Here is a 17,827-nt window from a genome sequence, read left to right on the forward strand (position 1 = left end):
ACGCTCCTTCTCCCTACAACTCCATCATCGGTCGAAGATGGGTACACAAACTCAAAGGAGTAGCAGCAACATATCACCAATACCTTAGATTCCCAACACCCGAAGGGGTAATGGAAATTAAGGGAGATCAGGTCACCGCTCGAGAATGCCAATCTCTACAAAACCAACTCAATAATGAACAAGATGAGCAGCGGAAGTCCCGCAGAAACAAAAACAAGGCAGTCGCTAAGGATAAGGCAGTTGACCATTATCTCCAAGAAATCTCAAAAAAGAGCCTGACGAAGGAAAACATCGTCTTAACTACCGGAGCAGGTACTTCAATGGCTAAGGGGGATGAAAAGCCTACCAAATAGCAATTAAAGAACGTCCCTCTCCTAAGGGAACCGAAGCCTACATTCACACCTGTAGAACTCGATAAGGAGATCAATATAGGGACCGAAGAAAACCCGAAGATTATCAAGATAGAAACTCTAATGGATAAGGAACGAGAAGCAGCCCTAATCAAGATACTTACGGAATATGCGGACATATTTGCATGGAAAATATGAGATATTCCAGGAATTGATCTGAAGATAATCCAACACGAGCTTCGTATAAATCCAGGCACGAACCCCTTTAGAAATAAAGTACAAAAAGTCGCGCCAGAATATCACCAGGCGATCGAGAAAGAACTCCGCAAGCTGTTGGAGGCGGGATTCATCAAGGAAATAAAGTATCCAACATGGATTTCGAACATGGTCATCGTACCAAAGAAGAATGGAGGAGTAAGGATATGCATCGACTTCACCAACCTCAACAAGGGGTGTCCGAAGGATAGTGACCCACTCCCGAGCATTGACCAATTGGTAGAAGCTGTTGAAGGATACGAAGAACTGCCGTTTATGGATGGATATTTTGGTTATAACCAGGTAGTCCTGGCAGAAGAAGATCAACAACACATGGCATTCTACACCCCGCACGACCTCTATTGTTATACACGGATGCCCTTCGGGCTGAGGAACGCATGGGAAACATACCAGAGGATGGTCGATGCTATCTTCAAGCCATGGATTGGGAACACTTTAGAAGTCTATGTTGATGACATGCTCGTCAAGAGTAAGCTGCGCAACGATCACCATCAAGACTTGAGAGATATCTTCGATGCCATGAGGAAGCACAACATGAAAGTGAATCCAGAAAAGTGTACATTCGGCGTCACGTCAAGAAAGTTCCTCGGATATCTGGTGACGAAGAGGGGCATCGAAGTCGATCCTGCTAAAATCCAGGCCATTGTGGAAATTCCGTCCCCAAAGAACCTGAAAGAAGTCCAAAAGCTCAATGGATCCCTGGCAACGCTGGGGAGATTCATCGCCAGATCGTCGGACAAATGCAAGAACTTCTTCAACATCCTCAAGAAAGGGAGTAAGTTCGCATGGACCGCTGAATGCGAAGAAGCCTTCCAGAAGATTAAAGAGTACCTGGCCACGATCCCGATCCTCCAGAATCCCGATCCCGATGAGGTGCTGGCCCTTAACATAGTAGCGACCGAAGGCGCAGTCAATGCAGTATTGGTCAAAACCAACACAAAGGTCGAACAACCAATCTACTACGTCAGCAAGACTCTCAACCCGGAAGAAAGAAACTACACGAAGATTGAACAACTCATACTGGCATTAGTATGGGCAACCCAAAAGCTAAGAACCTATTTCTTAACCCATTATGTTCGTGTCCCATGCAAGGTGCCGCTGGAAGCTGATCTCAAAAATATTGGGAAGGTAGGAAGGATAGCGAAATGGAATACTCATCTTGATCAATTCAATATCATCCACGAGATCCAAACTGCACAAAAGTCACAAGTCTTGGCGTATGTTTTAGCGGACTTACCCCTGAACAATGGCGAAGAAGTAAAGGACATACCAGAAGCAGAAGAGGACGGTAAATATCCAGTCGATGTACTCGAACCCTCAAGCCAAAGACGATGGGAGGTCTTCGTCTATGGATCAAGGAACATAGAAGGTGCGGGCATAGGCATCGTGATGACCACTCCAACTGGAGATAGGACTGCGCACGCACTAAGACTGGAGTTCAAGGGGCATACCAACAACATCGTAGAATACGAAGCCGTAGTGCATGCCCTTCGTTTAATAATAGAAATGAGAATAACCGATGTACGCCTAACAAGTGATTCGCAACTGGTCATTCGGCAAATCGAACTGGAATATAATGTTTATGACGATATCCTCTCAGCATATATGGCCTTGGTCCAAACTTTAGCATTACAAGTACCCAACATCAAGTTCCGGCATCTATGTAGAAAAGATCCCAGGCATGTTGATGCTCTAGCATACATATCGTCTATGTTAAAAGATGAAAGCGTTAAGGCCATCAAGATAACAAGAGTATATGAGCCTTCGATCAACACGCAACAATCCTTCGCTATAAATCGTGAAGACGATGTAGGGGAGGACATCACTGACGATGATGCAGGGGAAGATATCGTCGATGACTTTGTCGAAGATGATATCCTATCAAAAGCGAACGATTATGAATACTTCAGCAACGAAGAGGACTGGAGAATCGAAGTTCATCAGTTTCTTAAAGAAGGAACGTTGCCCACATACCTGAAGCAATCTCGAAAAATACAATCAAAGGCTGGGAGGTACGATCTTTGAGACAGAGTCCTTTACAAGAAATCTTTCCTCGGTCTTTTGTTGCGCTGCTTATCAAGAGAAGAAGGACATCATATCCTGAAAGACATCCACTACGGAGACGCAGGCAACCACAGCGAGATGAGATCATTATCTGACAAAGCTAAGATGCAAGTATATTACTGGCCACAGATGATACAAGACGCAGCCAGTTGGTCTAGAAGATGCGAAGAATGTCATCGGTTCGCTAATAGAATACTTTCCCGACAACGAAGCTAAACTCAGTAGATAGCCCCTGTCCATTCGCAAAATGGGGTATTGATATCGTCGGGCCCCTGGTCGAAGGATCAGGGAAAAGACGATTCCTGATTGTAGTCATGGATTATTTTAGCAAATGGGTGGAAGCCGAAGCTCTATCCAGGATCAGATATGTGGACGTATTCACCTTCATTTTTCAAAATATCATTTGCAGGTTCGGCATCCCCGCAGAAATTGTCTCCGACAATGGAAAACAATTACAAGGAAAGAACATAGATATGCTCTTCGACACCTTTAAGATCAGGAAAAACAAATCAACTCCTATCTACCCCCAGAGAAACGGATAAGCTGAAGCCAAAAATAAGACCCTTGCTCTTATCCTCAATAAATCATTGGATGAACACAAGGGCCGATGGTGTGAACAACTACACAATGCATTATGGTCATACCAAACCACCCGAAGGTCCGCTACCGGTGAATCTCCGTTCCTCCTCACTTATGGAGCCGAAGCAGTCATCCCGACAGAGATTATCATGCCAACCACAAAGACTGAAGCGTGGGAAAAGAACCTTACAACGGACATGATATTGGAAAGGCTCGATGATCTAGAAGAAATAAGGGAGACAGCGTTACAAAAAATGGAAAACTACCAACGAAGATTAGCAAGAGAATACAACAAAAAGGTTAAGCTTAGAAATTTTGTAGAAGGATAGTATGTGCTGAGAACTATGCCAATATCAACGAAAGAAAAAATGGGGGAAATTAGCACCAACTTGGGGAGGACCATTTGTAATACATGCATCGCAGGGAATAGATCCTATTACATGCGTAATCTAAAAGGAGAAGTCCTTAGGCAACCCTGGAACGCAAAATACCTCAAGCCATACTATCCATGAAGAGATGCAGTTCTGCACCTGCATGAAGAGTACCAGAAGAAGAAGAAGATGGCGTATCCGCTTGACATGTTTCTATCTCTGGTTGAGGAGTAGCATACCTCGCCACATCAATCAAACAAATATTTTGCAATAACTCTATTGGGGAAAGTAATTATATATGATCTCTCAGGACTCCTCTATCATCGTCTATAAGTGTAGGACCATGGGGAAGGATTTCAGTAGAAAGAGATACCCAACCAATTAATAAGGAAGCGGTTCGGCGAAATGGGTGCATGTAAATAATTTAATAACACATCACATGTATGAGAATTGCATCAACCCCCACCATTCGGTAACCTTCTGGCCCAGGGTTAGCCGACGGGGTGACAGGTCCAAAGTCAATAATGAAGGTACATACCATCGTTATTGCCGCCAAACACTTTTAGTTTCTTACTTATTCGTTTCTTAATACTTAGGGTTGTTCATTCTCTAAAAAACTAAACGAACTGACAATGCATATGAATCAAAGATGTACATACTAAAAACAAACAATGATCCATTCCATGAAAGTTGATTACAAGCCTGGAGGGTTAACCAAGAAATACAGAAGATATACAAAAAATATCCCGAAGCCAAGTAATCAACAAAGATCAGCTCTTTATTCCAACCCGGAGGCCTACTTCCCCTTGGAAGATTCAACGAGATCGGATGGACATTTATTCTGAGACGAAGGGAAACTTCTTCCCGAAGAAGGATCGGAGGTGTAAGTGAAATGCTCAGGCATAGGACGACGAATGTACTTCTTGACAATGCCATGCTCCTTCAGAAGGCTTTGCTCTATCTTGGTTAAGGTCTTGTTAACCTCCTCAGCAAGCTGACAACGAGCCTTGTGCGCAATAACGGTGGCCTTGAGCTCAGATTGGGATAACGAAGATTTCAACCGCCCCACTTCCTTAGCTGCCTCATTTGCTTCTTTGTCCCGAGATCCAGCCAACGTTTCATAGTACTTGGTCTGTCCTTGCTGGTACACTAGGTTAGATTGAGCCTCTTTAGACTTATCATTTGCAAGGCCAAGCTGTCCATCGAGCTCTGGAATGGAAGAAATAAAATGGTCAGAAGAAAAAGAATTATAAAGTCATCCGCGACCAATCAAATGTATACCTTCAACATTAGCCGAAGTTATCTCATATTCATTTACTACTGCGTCCCGGGCTTCGTCGAGAAAATCGTATTCACCAGAAAGTTTCTTATAATTAAGTTGAAGATTCTCGAGAGCGTATTCACACTCATCTAACTCTACATGCTTCATAGAATCTAAGTGTTGGAGACGATTGACTTCGTTAGTCATCCCTTCGATCCCTTTTGTGAGTCTATACATATAAACCTCTAGGTCCTTCTCGGATTCCACTAGACGAGCAACATCATCCCGGGAAGCACTTAAAGCATTACTAAGGGAAAATTCCTCTGCTCTAGCATCGTCCCTCTCCCGAACGAGTCGTTGAATATAACCCCGAATTCCAGGATCGTGGGATGAACGAGCTTGGCGAAGCTCTTCCTCCAAGTTTACTACTTTGGTTTCTAAACGAGAAATATCCTCACGCGCCTCACATAGATTCTCATGAGTCCACAATAAAGCACCATTGAACTGACGACGATCAACATTCATATTATTCTGCATATCAACCATTTGCTCCCGTCTTTCTCGATACCGAGCCGCCAGTTCGTTATGCTCATCGGCCCGGGCATTCCATTTTTCAGCTTCATCCTTAATTTTTGATACTAACTCTTTAATCCGGGAAGACTAACGATTTCTCTCACCATGAATCCATATCAATTCTATGGCATCTCCCGCTGAAGACAGGGCCGCCCAACTCAGAACGAACAGTAAAAAGGCGAAGACAAAGAAAAAGCGAAGAGACAAAACAACAGACGATGCTTCTACCCGAGCTTTCTCCAACTCAGCCTTAAGAGAAGCCACTTCCTGACGAAGCTCCGCTTCTGTAGCACCAATCTGCTGCTTACCCTTCAGCTTCTCCTTCAACTCCAACATCTCTTTTTCCTTAGCTGCAAGAAGTTCTTCAGTAGAATTCAGTTCCTCTTCTCTATGACGCAACTTCGCCTCTAGCTTGAGAGCCTTCACCTTAAAGAACTGGTACAAGGTATGGTTGCAGTGCTCGCTCCTCACCAGCTGAATTAACAAGCAAATAAAGATCATCAATGAAAGGACGTTGCACCACTCAGCTTAGGGGAATTTACAATGACTTACCTCGAGAATGCGCTGTTGAGAGAAACCATACTGATACCCATCAGCTATGGCCATCATATCAGAAATGGAAGAGGGTGGATCGACCAAAAGGATGGACGAAGTAGCCCCCAAATCCTTTTCCCAGATCTCCGCAACATCATCATGGGACGATAGCTGCATTCTCTGACGAGTAAAGGCATCCGAACTTTTCTCACCATGAACTACAAGAGCAGGATTAGGCACGCACGTCAGGCCTTTCTTCATCAACCAGTCAAAGGTTGCATCATCCTCTTCGTTCAGCACGACTTTCTCTAAGGTCTCAGAAGATGCACCAACAGTGACCTCATTGTCGGCAACTGGCCCTTGGCCAAAAGAAGTTTTCTTGCCTTCGGATTCCTTAGTGGCACGAGCATCGGCGTCCTCTCTACCGGAACTTTCTTCTTCCTCAGCCACTTTCTCACCATCACCTTCGGCAACAACATCCCATTCGTCATTTGGAGAAAGTAAAGAGAAATCCGAAGCTATCCCCATGGCTGCACTAATATCAACGGGGCCCCCAGCGGAATAGATCTTACCAAAAGAGAATTCTTGGTTGGAGTTCATTGATTGAAGATCAACATCCTCGTTCTCCTGGACATGCACAGGCTCGGTTGGAGGATCGTTCACTTGAGCCTCAGCAGTAATTTTCTTTCCACCATTCTTCTCACCAACATTTTCATCACCTTCGTGGCCAGGTGGTGAAGTATCAGTACGTTCCTCGTCACCAGAATTCTCCTTATCATTCACCGGGCTGTTGTCCTCGGGAATTTCCATCTCCTCTTCACCAACGGTAGAAGACTGAACATGACCAATTCTTTTCTTCCTCGAAGCCTGAAACAAGCACATGATCAACTTCTGATTCCAGGGGAAAACATATAGTATTATAAGGAATCATACCTTGATAGTGACAGCACCTTTCGAAGGAAGAACCACATCAGAACTCTCCTCTTCATCTGCATCTGCAACATCAACGACATAGTCGAAGTTCATACCAGCAAAATTTAGTTTCCAAGGACATAATTCACCATAATGAGACGGAGCACCTTCGCGAGGTTGGCTACCAGCAATAGGACGCCATCCATGTTGACCGGTCACCTAACCATGGGACCAAGGACCGATAACTTCAATAAGAGTGGCATGCCACTCATAATCATGATCACACTTGAGACGCTCACTTTTGGGAAAAAGCTTTTGAAAAGGAGTCCCTTCGGTACCAGGGACATGCCGAAGCTTCGAATCACTTACTTCACTTAGAAGATGAACCTCACCTTGAGAAGCTTCCATCGTACGAAGACCCACGCTCCACGGCTTACGACTCCTACCATTGGCATAATCTCTGAAAGAGGCGTTAAAATTTTCAGAAGTATACCAATATTTCTCGTCGGGTTAGGAGCGTAGCAGGTCATCATCGTTTCTCTTTTGATCCGGAGATAACACTCTTTAAACGTCCTAAGATAATTCCCACTCAACTGAACTACCGAGCGTCAGTGGGTATGGGAAGCGAAACCCTCACGTTTGGCCAAGGCATCGTAGTAGAAAGAATCCCTTAACTTATATAAAGGCAACATAAGACCGGCTTCGAAAGCTCACACGGTCGTCAGCAGATGGAAAGCATCGTACTTATAATTAGCAATCATATCAGAAGTAAGATCATCACCTTGATCATAAAATTTAACATCAAAGGCCTCGAGACCGTGCCTAACCTTGAAATCCTCAAGATAAATATGCTTAAAAGAAACCTTCTTCTTGGAAACTGTGATACTTCGTATAACTGGGGAAAATTCAGAAGATACAACCTTACCCAACGACAGATTCTTCAGAGGACTCATTTCCGAAGCTTTTCGTTTGGTCGAAGGATTCCTCGACAAATCCACCTTTTACGCAGCACTTTTAGAAGAATAATCCTTCACCAAAGCAGCAGTCTGCGAAGCCTTAGATTTCTGAAGAGGCACCTTGGAAGGAGGAGCTATTGAACGAAGAGGTTGAACATTCATCGGTTCTGCACGCTGACAAGAAGGATTAGCCGAATGATGATTGACTGCGTATCGAGAACCCCTCGTCGGATCCCCTTTTTCTGAGAAGAAACCCTAGGACCGGACGAAGAGGAAGTCTTATGAGTACGAGGGTCCGGTTGGGAAGGTCTAGATGAACCACCCTTTGGCGGAGATATATCAGGACTCCTGGATGGAGGAGATCTGTAAGGACTCGGCGGAGGAGTTTTATAAGGAACCCGAGGACGATCGGCCATATCTGCAAGGGGCATATAAAGAAAAAGAAGATCAAAAAACAGGGTTAATGAAGATCGAAATACAAATCTTTAATCATTATATTTCATCAATAACACCATCATATCAAGAACACCATCATATCAAAAACATCATCATATTAAGAGCATCATCATGTTGGGAATACAGAAGAAAAACCAACAGAACAAATGACTCCAAATTTTGTGATAAAGAACAGGGGCAAGTATATATACTTTCGTATAAATTGTTCTTCATCACAAAACCTAGGATCATCAAACAAGAAGAAACAAAAGTAAAAAATTACATACACAAGAGAACTACTTACCGATAACAATGGTAGAAAGAAGAGTCAGGAGACAACCGCGGCAGAAGATATCGAAAAGATCTTATTAGAATCTACGACAGAGGGTGAACAACAATAACAGTTAAGAGTGAAAAACAAAATAAGGAGAAATGATTTCTATCAGAGAATAAGAAGGGAAAAGACAGAGAATGAAGAAGACATTGAGAGGGAATAAAATTTATTTCACCAGCTACCCCTCTCATATTTATAGCAAGAAATGATAAAACCGTCCCATGATTCGAGGAGAAGTTATTACTAGAAGTGGGAAACGTGCCTTAAAATATAGGGGGAGTTATTGCGATAAGTTGAGGAGACTGTGAAGACAGTTTTCTTCATACTTTGACCATTTTTTTATAGGCTAAAGCTGGACCCAGGACCCTACCCAAATCCAGCCAGTTGGACTAGCCCCACTGCTAGATCCAACCCCGCCAAACCCCTCTATACAACTAATTAAATACAAACCTCTACCACGGTGGGGATTGAACCACTGACTTCCTCCTCACTGGAGTTGATGGGATACCACTGAGTTATGCTCTTGGACCCTTTTTGTATACATATAATCTAGAATTTACCACGTGCCACGAAGAAGACACGTGTGCTACATCAGCATGAGAGGCATCAAGACAATGATTCCACGTTGCAACACTAAAAGAACAGGTACCTCTATCCTCTGCCACATAGCCATCATCACGTAAATCTGACGATGACGGATCGAGGAGCACCTGATGATAAGAGCGCCGCGAAGTACCCTATAAAACTATAAAAGATTACTTTTTATCCTCCCAAGGAAGATCCAAAATCAAGGGTGAGGATAAACCTCACTGGCAAGGGTGTGACTGGGGCATAAAAAGTTGTCTGACGCGTGCGGACCACCCAACCACCTGCATTAAATGATACGAGCATAGGATACATGTCAACAATCCCGTGGAGAAGAGAAAGGCGACCCAGTGTTACAACATGATACCATTGGAGTCATCGGTATATCACGAAGACATCATCGGGATCGACACAGAATCCAAGACGATAAGGGTACAACTGTCCCTAGAAGAGGACCCCACACTCAATCTCTATAAATACCCATCTCGATTAACAGAGAAGGGGTCGACCAATTTGTGAAAGAGAGAGATATAGTTCAGGAGAGAGCAATTGTAAAGAGTAAGTATGAGTTTTATTCATTTCCCTTCTAGATTCGTTCCCCACTCAAAGTCATTCGACTATCTTTGTAACCCCCTACAATACATAGTGCAACACCAACCCTCGTGGACGTAGGCCTTTGTGCCGAATCACGTAAATCATCCTCTCATTTATATTCTGCAATTAAATGTTATGCACCCGTTAAATCATCATAAGAACCCTTATGATGCGAAATGAGGACGAGTCCCAAGGCTCAGAGTTTCCTTTTCTATTGCTTTATGTTATTCTATGTATACTTCTATCCCTTAATCGGTTTTATCAGCACTGCGAATATTGTTTGTGGACAAGAAGGTGCCCTCGTCATTTCTGTGTTTATAATTGTGCTAGGTGCTCTTTAGTTGATGACAATTATAATGAGTTTTGTTTATTTTTCTTACCTCAATAGTGACATAATAATCCTTATTTATGAAATCAATTGATTTATAGAAGAAAGAAAAAAAAAATCAAAGAATGATAATTAAGAAATAACTGATTAACCGAATAATAATGATAACTTAGGAGGAGTTTTTTTACAATGTCATAGGCTTTCATATATATACTTTAATAATGCAAAATAATAGTAGGGCTAAGAAAATGAGCTTCGTCCATGAAAAAGCTTATGTTAGAATGACTATCCGAGCAAGCTGAAAGTTTGGCAGTTATTTAAGCTATTTTATGGACACAAAAGCTAATTAAAAGAATTATTTAGCATATTTTTTTGCTGGAGATTGCAAGACTGTGATGGAAACTTTCAAATGTAATGATGTAAATTTAGGGTTGGAGCTAGAAAGATATTGTATGAATGTTTCACTTATATTGGTTGTTTTAAATATTACATTTTATATTTTTCTTCGTAGAGAAAATATAGATATAGCTGATGCCTTAGCTCAAAAAGTTTGAGTCAATTATATTTCATATTTTTCCATAGTTACTGATGCGTGTCGTAAATTCAATAAATTAATCTAGATATTTCCCACTAATTAACTGGTAATATAGCGGTAGTAAGAGATCGTTCCCACAGAGAGCTGTGTAATTGATATGATATTTGAATCAACAAAAATAAAGTAAAAGAGGGGTGGTTTAATTATAATAAAAAGAGAATAAGATGACATGGATGATTAAGGATTCCTTCGCCGTTAAAAAACGTTGACTCTCATAGCATACTTATCTATCTTTGTTATAACCATTCGTCACCAAACGTAGGAAAGCATCTAGAGCAGTGTTATCCTCAAAGTTCCTTGTGAAACTGGATAATGAAGTGCTCACATATCAATTACTATCCAAACAAACCACCAAGTAGTAGCGCACTCAACGTGTAACCCAATCGGAAGCTTTAAGTTATGTGAACTTAGGTTGATCCTAGCAGTTATACTCTTAGCGCAAGGTCCACTTACTGGTGTTGTTTTCACACACGATTGCTCCACAGAATCCCTCTGTGAGGCCTCACGTTTTTTACTTGTGTAAGTATTGTTCAAAAATTATACGGATATCCTAAACCTTTACTAGCAATAAAATGATCAATAAATTGATCTAACATGCACTCCAAATAATCTAATTAATCAATCATAAACCCTAATCATAGTGAAAACAAACAATGATGATAAGAACTTTGAATAACTTGTATTAACCGATAAATATCACGTCTAGATCATTGAATTCATCCTTAATCAATAAAGGTTTAGCTACACATGATTACAAAAGAGAATGGATTCCTCCTAAAGAGGTAAACCCTAGGTTTTGATGTAGAAGATGTATATGGGAGGTAGAATTGTGTCTCCAAAGGTGGGGTATCTCCTCAAGATTGTATTGAGGGCCTTCTTATATAGTTCTCATGATATCTAGGGTTTAGAATCCTTTTGGGACCAAGTTTTATACGTTTTAGAAATTCAAAATTTCCACCACTCAAACTATCTACGGTTGGGTAAGTTCCATTGGCTTTTCCTAAGGTTGGGAAACCCAACCGTAAGTCTCCCTGAGTTTTTCTACTGTGGGGTTTCTCAACCGTAAGTTCCCCAGAATCTCTTACTTTATCTTCCTTCACCATTTCGGCCATAACTTCTTCGTCTGACGTCCGATTAAGCTCATTCTTTTTGCATTCCCTTCGTATCGTCGTCCTCTACAAAATGATGTGTTCAAATCTTTCATATTTCTTCATTATCACATACGGTTGAGTTTAGAATGCTTTCCAAACCGTAAGTGTCCCTGGATTTGCATACGACTTGCTTTCCTCGCCGTAACTCTGACTCTGACACTTCTCGCGAACCTGGTTCATCTATGTTTGGGTTGAGGTAACTTACCAATCGTAACTCTGACAGGATTATTGCTCCTTTCCCAGTTTTACGGTTGGGTTTGTAGCATCCCAACTATAGGTAGTTCTGGATATTCATTCCAAAAGTGTCTTTCAAGCTCAAACTCTTCTTTATCGTACGGAATGGATCATTTTATCTTCTTAGATCTTTCAACCCATGATCCCATTGATCTTGGATGATTCACCTGAATAAACACATAAAATAGAAAACAAGAGTAATACAAGGATAATATGCAAGAAATCTAACTAAAACAAGTATGGAATTGACACTCAAAACATGTAAATTATGCACTCATCAGTTACTTTGTCCGCAAATGACAAATCTAGCTTCTTTGAAGCACTTTTTGTCAGGCTCTTAGTCCCACGTCATTAAAATCGTGTAAAATTAGGTAAGTTACAAGTATTGGGTTTCCTGATCAACTTGAGATCGGTTTCAAAGATGAGTTCTACCCATTGACTTATGAGGAGTTACTGCTGGTATCCTGACATTGGGTATCAAAGACAACCACCACAAATCAAGTCTTCTTCACTTATTACCTGCTCCAAAGATGCGGAAACCTATAGACTATAAAATGTGAAATCACCTACACCATATTAAATACTAATATTCGAGTGGATCCGTCACAAATAAAAAGGTTACCGCCGAATCAATATCGACATAATAATCCAATGAGAACGTGAATTTTGGAAGCATCGTGGAATATTAGGACATTAGTCTTATTATCATTAACATGATGCAAAATGAAAAGTTTATACGTCTATGAATTCCTTCAACTTGAAGACGCGTTATACGGAGCTACCATTAGGTACCTAAAATTGAAAACAATGGTCATCGACTCATCTTATTGTTTATTTTTTTGGCAAAAGAAAAAATTACTTAGTATTGATAGTAGAGTTTGCGATATCAGTTACATTCCCAAATTGGCTATTATCTTGAGGATCACACCTAATATTTAATTGTTGGTATTTAGAGTATTCAAGTTACCCAAAACTAGGCTCGTACTTCCTTCCTCATAGTTAGAATTGCTGAAAAATCCCCTTTTGGCGCCATCATCTGTGACATTTTTGGACTTTCTACCCATTCCTTCCTAATCTATTGGATCATTTACATTTCTCTTGTCTCCTCTGTCGATATTATCAATATACACCTAATCCATTTCCCTCATGCAAATCTCATTTTTGTCCATATCCCCAATATCACCAACTCTCAGTGTATTATTTTATTGATCTTCACTTTGTCTTAAGAAACTCAAAATAAAACTTGTACTCGTCTTCTAGTTCTAATCCAACCCATCCAAGACCTCAAACCATTGTGGACTGAAAATGCGGGGTACCAAAATACACCACCACTTTTTTCTTAGGCAATAATATCTTAGAGTTATATCTTTCTTTCTTTCTTTCTCTCTATCTCTCTCTCTCTATCTCTCTCTCTCTTGCGATTAGAACGTTTATATAAATAATCCGCGAACCTAATCACAAAGAGATAACTTGGACGGTATCAAAGACCTATGTCCAAGAATCAATCAAGTCATATTCAACAAACTAGGTCGGATGTCTCTATTATGATTGATCAACGCACAACCTGTGATATTTCAATTATAAAGATAAACAATATAATACGTAAAAATAAAAAACACAGACATGAGAAGTTTTGTTAACGAGGAAACCGCAAAAGCATAAAAACCCCGGGTCTTAGTCCAGATTGAACAAAAAATTATATTAAGCCGCTACAAACACTATCCTACTACCAATTACCTTCGGACTGGAATGTAGTTGAGCCCTAGAAGGTATCCCACCGATCAAGGTACAGTCGCGCTCCTTACGCCTCTTGAATCCCAACAGAACTCCGCGCAATTGATTTCCTTAGTTGATATGACACCAACTAAGAGTTGCTTGAACTCAATTGAAGACTTTAACCAAATCTACCTCCCATAAATTAAGCCTATATAATTGGTTTCCATTTATAATCAATCAATATGATCAAAGGTGTGGAAATCGATAGAAATAGACAAAGTCTAGATAACCTCAAAATCCGGACTTATGCAACCCGAAGTGTATCCTAAATTATTATTCACCCCACACAAAAAGTTTGAGATGAAGAGAATTTTTTGATTTCTATCTATCTTGATCAAGTGAGTAAACTCAACAATCAATCAAGATACAAGATACACGAGTTATCAAGGAAGATAACTTGACCTGGCTTCACGAATCATTACGAAGACTTTGTAGTCGCTAAACCCTAAAAGGGTTAGGAAGAGGACGACTCTAGATACAACTAGGACACAACAAAAAGTAGTGTCGGGATTTTGGTTGAAGTTCCCCCTTTATAAACTTTCAAAGCATAGGTTGCTTTTGGTTTAAGCTAAAAATGGCTCTGGAACCAAGAAAACAATAACCACCATTAGATGAATCTTTGAATCTGATTCACATAAACAAGATATACACTCTGTTTAGGTAAAACCATAACCGAACCATGTACAAAGACTATGTTCAACAGGTTAGTCGAAACTAGCCGATTTGAACTTAAAAGATTTATATTTATTATCATGAACACACAAGAAATTAAATCTGAGTCACAAACATGTGATCAATTAGCCTAGTATTTTAGAGAATTAATCAAATGCTAATTATCTCATACAAATAAATAAAACACACTTGAAAATATAATCGACATGATTAGTAGATATACGAGTACAAATACATAGTAGTTCGTGCGTCAGTTTAGTCATAGTACGCGTACCGGTTTGTAAACACTTAAACAAAACCGATTTCCGGAGTTCACAGAACTTTTTAAGTATGCGTATCGGTTTGGAAACCTTAAGGCTATCGCAGGTTCCGTAGTTCACATAACTATAACGGTTTGCGTACCGATTTGGAAACATTGCCGAGTCCATGAACACATAACTGTTTTAGTTTGCGTACCGATTTGGAAACAAACCCGGTTCCGTAACCGCAGTTCAAGCATGGTTTGCATACAAGTATGCAAACCGATCCAGTTCACGAGTTAAACAGATTTTCATATGATATACATTCTAATATGTGATATACCATCTTTATCAAGACATATGAACATCCTAACACACTCATTTATTCTTGCATCATGCTTTTCAGGTAGATAACAAGAACTAAAAACATAAATTTGGTGTATAGTAGTGTGTACCTGATTGTTGATCGGACCCTCTATCACCATCTCATTACCATGATTAGCAGAAATCACCGGAGGAGGGCTTGCAGGAATGTCAATGAACATATCAAATGGGTCTTCATTAGTCTCACCAGGATTACTGAAAATAAAGAGTTAAGAAGGGAATAATAAATATTAGTAATCCTATTTTTAGAGTTTATAACACGCACACCATCCTATCTTTGAGGGTTGGCAAGAATTATGCTGTCATCTCCATGAGATTGCACATTAGGAACCGGATATAAAGAGTTAAGAAAGGAAAAACAGATAAATCCTATTTTTAGAGTTTATAACATGCATCTCACCATCCTTAGACGCGACATCTTCATTATTTAACTCAGGACCAACATCTTGTAACCCCTTTGACTTCTTCCACTATAGAGACTTTGTTCTTGTACTTTCTCTTCTTTATTTCTGGTTCTTTTAAGTTGATTGTAAAATCCAGAAGAGATCCTTCCTTTAGCTGATGTTCAGTTACTGCTTCCAATCTTCTAACAACTTCATCCGTACCCACAGCTTCAACCCCTTCCTTTATTACTAATTGCCCACTAGCTGATATATTCTTCGGAATTGTCCTAACAGATATATGGCTGACATCATAATTAGACCCCTCATAAAATATGGATTTGCCTATTATCCTGTTTCTTTCCCACACCATTCTCATATCTGCATTTAATCTTTCAGCTGCAGTTAGAATTTGAGGAACCACTGGATCAAGCTCACTTCCTTCTCAGTTATAGTAGCCTTGCTAACTCCTTGTTTGCTCATATCTTCATGACCACTATAACCCATCATAAGAGGTTCTATTTCGATAACAATTTCATTTCCAACACCATCTAGTGGAGCATCTGCAATCATGCACATCTCCCTCACACATGGTTCCATCATGTGATCCAGAACCTTACAAATCCCAAAAATTCTCCACGATATTACGTTGTAGTTGACTGAAATCCATGCTTCATCTTCTTGAGCATAACAAGTACCCTTCTAAAAAGAGATCACGTGAAATTTATTTTGATCAGTATCTTCATTGTTTCATGATCTGGAGAGACACCCATCGGTTCAGCAAAACCACATGGTTCTCCAATAGTTGTTGTCATTGCTGTATAAGCTGCTGGAATCAGAAACTGATTGGGAATTCTACAAACGAAAATTATGAACAATTATTAATCCATAGTTACAGCAGCACCAAATAAGAAACCCTGACCTGGAACTTCTATAAGAACTACCAAGCAACCATACATCCAGGGACCATCATCTTTAATTCTCATAATATCATTCTCCGAACCAACTCTATAGAGATAAACATTAAGCCTTTCACAAAATTTCTTGGTTGAAACCTCTTTAAACTTCGACCAATGATCTCTTACCAATTTCCTCACTCTGCGAGTGGATACAGTTACAGGACAACATATCCTACCTAGCAAACACAAAGTAAAATATTCCTTTTGTTTCTCTAATACCATATGTTTGTCTAAATACACAACTAGTTCTATAGTACTTTCAAGATTTAAGTTATTCTTCATATTAACAGCTAGATTGTTAATAATTTCAGTGGATATTTCTGTGATGTTGATGGAATCGTTTGAGGAAGTATCCATAAGCAAGAAATTTCCCCATGTAACTTGATTTCCTTTGCATCTATATTTATACTTTAAAAACCTTGAGCCTCTGACAGTTAGTACACTAACTAACTTTAGAGACACCCATTGAGAAATGATCAGAATTAGGTGAAATATGGTGATATATCTCAGATCTAATGAAGTAAGGTGAGGCATGGAGGAGATCAAAAGAAGATCAAAGAGGGAATAAAAAAGAAACAAAGAAAAAGATGTTGAAGTGAAGAGGGTCTAGTTAGACGAGAACTAGACAAAGCAGAGAGAAGGACAAAAAAAAAAAAAAATGAATTGAAAAAAATTCAACCAGAGACTCGAAATCTAAACGAGAAGATAACCCAAATGACAATTCAATGAAGAATCAGAGAAAAACCTGTAAAACATTCAGCCAATAACTCTACTAACCCAATAAGGTGAAATAAAATTTGAAAACTCAAATTTTAGACCACTTACCTGAACAAGATGATGACTTATGCTCTTCAACAACCATGAAGGGAGCACTCTAACACTCAAGAACCTCTCAGTAAACTCACGGATAATAGTCAGAATCATTCAAAAAGAACTCAGAATTCTAATATTGACTAAGGTACCAAGAAACTGATTTTGACGAAGGTTACTGTTTCATACACTCTCTCTATTCCTACACTCCATTTCAGACTCATCTTATTATTAAAAGACACTTTGTTCCTTAAAGAAGGTTTTCAGATGGCTACTAATAAGGGATACCGATTTATTTGAGGGCGTACCCATCCAAAGGTAAATAATATTTTATCTTGGATGAAAGTTGGAAACTCCCAAGTAAATTGGTACATCGGTCCTCGACCAACAATCTTGGTTCACATTCCGAAAACTTTGGAGCCATTTTGGGACCACAAACATACTCGGTTCAATTTTCTCTTTGTGGCTCCGGCTT

The 17,827-nt window shown here is 40.0% G+C and overlaps 1 long non-coding RNA gene across 1 annotated transcript; it reads right to left on the reverse strand.

Moving 5' to 3' along the window:
* Window positions 1-14,316: 14,316 nt before the first annotated feature.
* On the reverse strand, window positions 14,317-17,558 carry LOC113355847. Its single transcript, XR_003362631.1, has 3 exons — window positions 17,368-17,558; window positions 15,604-16,438; window positions 14,317-15,398 (listed from the first exon to the last, which is right to left on the reverse strand). It is a non-coding gene; the product is annotated as an uncharacterized LOC113355847 (long non-coding RNA).
* Window positions 17,559-17,827: the final 269 nt, after the last annotated feature.

This window comes from Papaver somniferum, chromosome 3 (genome assembly GCF_003573695.1).
Source record: "Papaver somniferum cultivar HN1 chromosome 3, ASM357369v1, whole genome shotgun sequence".
NCBI lineage: Eukaryota > Viridiplantae > Streptophyta > Magnoliopsida > Ranunculales > Papaveraceae > Papaver > Papaver somniferum.